This window comes from Molothrus ater, chromosome 18 (genome assembly GCF_012460135.2).
Source record: "Molothrus ater isolate BHLD 08-10-18 breed brown headed cowbird chromosome 18, BPBGC_Mater_1.1, whole genome shotgun sequence".
NCBI classification, from domain to species: domain Eukaryota; kingdom Metazoa; phylum Chordata; class Aves; order Passeriformes; family Icteridae; genus Molothrus; species Molothrus ater.
In genome coordinates this window covers 10,802,250-10,806,123 of record NC_050495.2, presented here as the reverse complement: position 1 = coordinate 10,806,123, position 3,874 = coordinate 10,802,250, and positions in this window count along the sequence as shown.

The window sequence follows — 3,874 nt, the reverse complement described above, 5'->3', positions numbered from 1 at the left end:
GGGCCGGCTCGGGCCGGGGCGCGCCGCAGGCGAAGCGGCGCCGCCGAGGGGTGCGGGCGGCGGCGGGCGGCGCTCCCGCAGCGCGGCGGGCGTGCAGGGCCCGGCAGCCCCGGGCACGGCGGTGGGGGCCCAAGGGCCGCAGCCCCCGGCGCGGCGGCGGGCGGGAGTCGCGGGACCATCGCCCCCGGCGGCGCAGACGGCGAGGCTGGCGGCGTCCCGGGGGCGACGGTGGGGGAGGCCTGACTCCCTCAGCTCCCAGGGAAGGAGCTCAGCGCCTCCCAGGGCAGAGCCGGGAAGGTGAGCACGCCTGCCCCGCGGGGTGACCCACCTGCCCACACTTGTGCCCCTCGGACAGTTCCTTCACACCGCAACCAGGACCCAGCACGGTTTGGGGGTCGTGGCCCACCTGAGTGCACCACCCGTGTGCTCAGCCTCCCGACACGGGGCCGCAGTGGACACTGCCCCATAGGTCGGCACCTATAGGTCTGATCACCATAGCAGAGAGGATTCAAAGTCTTGATTTCACAAAGTTCAGGACAGGAGGCTGGGCTGCTGTGTCCCTGACATAGCTCACAGGAGAAGTTTTAATGCAGCTTTTGAAATGGACATAAAAGCTTTGCTAGGGGACATCATGCAAGGATATAAAAATGAAGGAGTTTCTACCTAAAAAGCCGATAACTTAATATCTTTGTAATCAAACACAGGTAATTAAGTGGCAACAGGTGGTTCAATAACGATGTTCTGTTTAAAAACAGAAAGAGATAATGACATCAAATCAGACATGTTTCCAATGGGGAAAGGTCCCAGTTGCTTCTTGCTCATCCTCAGACAGTGATTGTGCCTCACTGCCAGACTTGGATACCTCAGCAGTTTATCTACCCAGAAAGATGAAGGTGTGATTATCGCATAATAAGCTTACTCATGCTCACTCTGCTCTTGCTGGCACATGCACAGCAGTTACTATGTGATGACAGTCTTCTCTGCAACAATACAAGTGCAACTTCTCTGCAGCCTGGGGTCCCATTGCAGCCTGTGCTGCTGTGCCCCCACCACTACAGATACATGTGCTGGTCAGGGCAAAGCTGCCATGGAAAGAGGAAGATGCTGCAGCCCTGGCTCAGCGTTGCCTCATCTCATCAGCTGTGCTATCAGCACCAGATGCGCAGCAGCCATGTGCAATTCCTGCCCAAGGTGCCCTCCATCCATCCCGTGGATGGCAGAGAGCAGAAGAGGCTGGCCCCTCTGCCCCTGTCCTGCTTAGGACACTTGGCAGCAGCTGTTGTGGTGGCTAAATGGGCTGTTGAAGGGATTCGTGGCAGGGACGTTTGTCAAGCACCAACTTTCCACTCAAACCTGCAGTGTCATTTCAGCTCCTAATTATAGCCAAGGTACCTTTTGGGGTTTTGTTGTGGGCTGGTTTTTATTTCAGAACAGGCTGCTCCTGTTTGTTGTCAGCAGTGCAGAATCACTACTCATGGCTGGATGAATATTACTCCTGGCTTTCCCTACTGCACCTGCATTGCTGGAGCCATGGCTGCTACAGGGGTCCTTCTACCAGGAATCTCAGAGGTAGCAGGAGGCTGAAAGAAATATTTCTCAATAGCTCCATGTCTTGGGGAGTTAATTCCATCAGGATGTAACATTGCTTCTAGAGAAGCTGCTGTTTTTGGAGTTACAGCTGGTGCTGATGAGGCATTGTTGTGAGGAAGTCCCACAGATAAGATTCCTTGCTAGTTTGACTAACACTGCTCTCACCCTCCCTGGGGTCTTTTGAGCTATTCCTGAGGACTGTAGTGCCATTTCTGTCTACAGGTAGGTTGTAGCTCCTTGTCTCAATCAACAGCACTGCAGAATTTGGAGCATATGTCTCATTAGTGAGAAGGGACTCACTAGTGCAGGTGTGATTCATCCCTTTGGAGAGCACGTCAGGGATCAGGGCATGAAACGGCTTGACTAACAGAGGCAATAACAGTGCAGACAGGGGCCATGTTACAGAATCGAGGAACAAAACAGCAGCAGCAGCTGAAAAAACTGTAATGGGACAGAGTGAGAGCACAAAGCAGAAACCTGGCTGTCCACAACACCTGTATCTGGGTTTCAGCTGGGAACAAACCATAGCTGTTGAGAGAATCTGGAGTACATCCTCCCACAAATTCCTTTTGGAGGTTCTTCATGTATCTCTTTTTCTAGACAAATTAATCTTGGGATCCCAGTGGCTGCATAGCATCCACTGCATACTAAAGAGCTAGTTATTCTGGAGCCAAATGCCAGGGAACAACAGTGCCCCGCTGCAGAGAGAAGCACATTAATTCCAGCACAGCTGAGCAGCGAGATGTGCAGGGACATCTCTCCAGAGAGAGCGTGGCTCCTCTTCCATCTGGCAGCACAAAAGAGGACAGGCCTGAATCCTCAAGACATGAAGATTATATTATGTAACACGCACGCTCGCTGCTTCCTGAGCCAGAGCTAAGTTAAACTATCCGTGTGATTCAGTCCAAGGCCAAGCCAGAGAGGAGCTGTGCTTCCCTCCTGAACCTGGGGGATTCTGGAGCAAGTGAGTAGCCTGAGGCTGGCGGGGGAAGGTAGATCCAATTCCAGCGTGCAGTGACAAACAGCCCTGCCTGCAAGTGTAAAATCGTGCCTTTCTGTAAGAGTGCTTATCAAAAAGCAAGCCCGTGAGCAAATGCATGAGCATTTTTGGGGGAAGGGTTTGGTCAATTCTTTTTGGCTTCACTTGTGCATAGAGAAAAATTTTTTACAAAAATGGGAATACTGTTAAAACAAACAAGGGCTGCATTGCCTGCCCTGAATTCCATTTCAGTTAAAAGCCTAGAAAAGGACTTTAAGAGTAAAATGTGTGAGCACTGCCCATTAAAAAAAGTCTCCAGCAAGCTGTTGATGGGAAGGCACAAAATGTCTGTGATGGTTTTTTTAGTCTTTATTATTTCTGCCACCTGCATTTTCAAGAATATAAACATCTAGGGTTAGTATGATGTCATACAAACAATTTGCTAAAGCAAACTAAAATCTAAGCTGGCCTGGGCTGAGAATCAGGATACTAATCAGGAATCTGTCCTGTAACAGAAGATGAACTGCCTAGCCCCCATTTAAGGCCTTTCCCTTTCCCCTCCATTGCTTTCAGAGGATTTTAGAAACACATCATGTTTCAATAGTCATTAGATGCCAAGTGTTGGTCTTCAGGCATATTGTATTTAGACAGGCATGTGTCTCCTCCAGAGGAAGCAAAAGCACTGACAGCTGGAGATTCTGTTTGCTTGAAGACTGGGTTTTGCTCTTCAAGTTTTTCTCCACAGGAGGGGAATAATCCTGACAGTATTACAAAGGCATTATTGTTCCAGCTGTAATCCCTGTGCTCAAATCCATCCTTCAGGTTACTTGCATCCTGATTGCAAAGAGAGAACTTCCCTTTTTGTTTGTCAGGACAGTGGCAGATAGATTGGATGTCACTGTTTTCTATGGTCAAATAGCATTGAAGGTGGAAAGGCTGCAGTGAGATCCTGTAATAAGCCTACAGGAATGGGAAAGGAGGATAAAGGGCAATGGAACAAAAATAACAGTCCACAAGAGAAATGGATGAATGACAGGAAAAACACAATTGTAGAAAAGCCAGATGACAGAGAGATAAGGGCCAGAAGTGTGTAGGGACAAAGGTGAAGCTCCCTATACATTATAATGTAAATATACAGGACTGGCTGAAGGGCCAGGCTGTGCCCACAAAGCTTGCAGTGGGAAAAACAGGTAAGTGCAATCATGAGTGTGGAAGAGGGGAATTGTTTCCAAAGAGAAGCAACTAACCTTTTCACTGTGATGCTTTGTAAGGGCACAGACCTGGGCTTGCCTCTACAGCTTCATG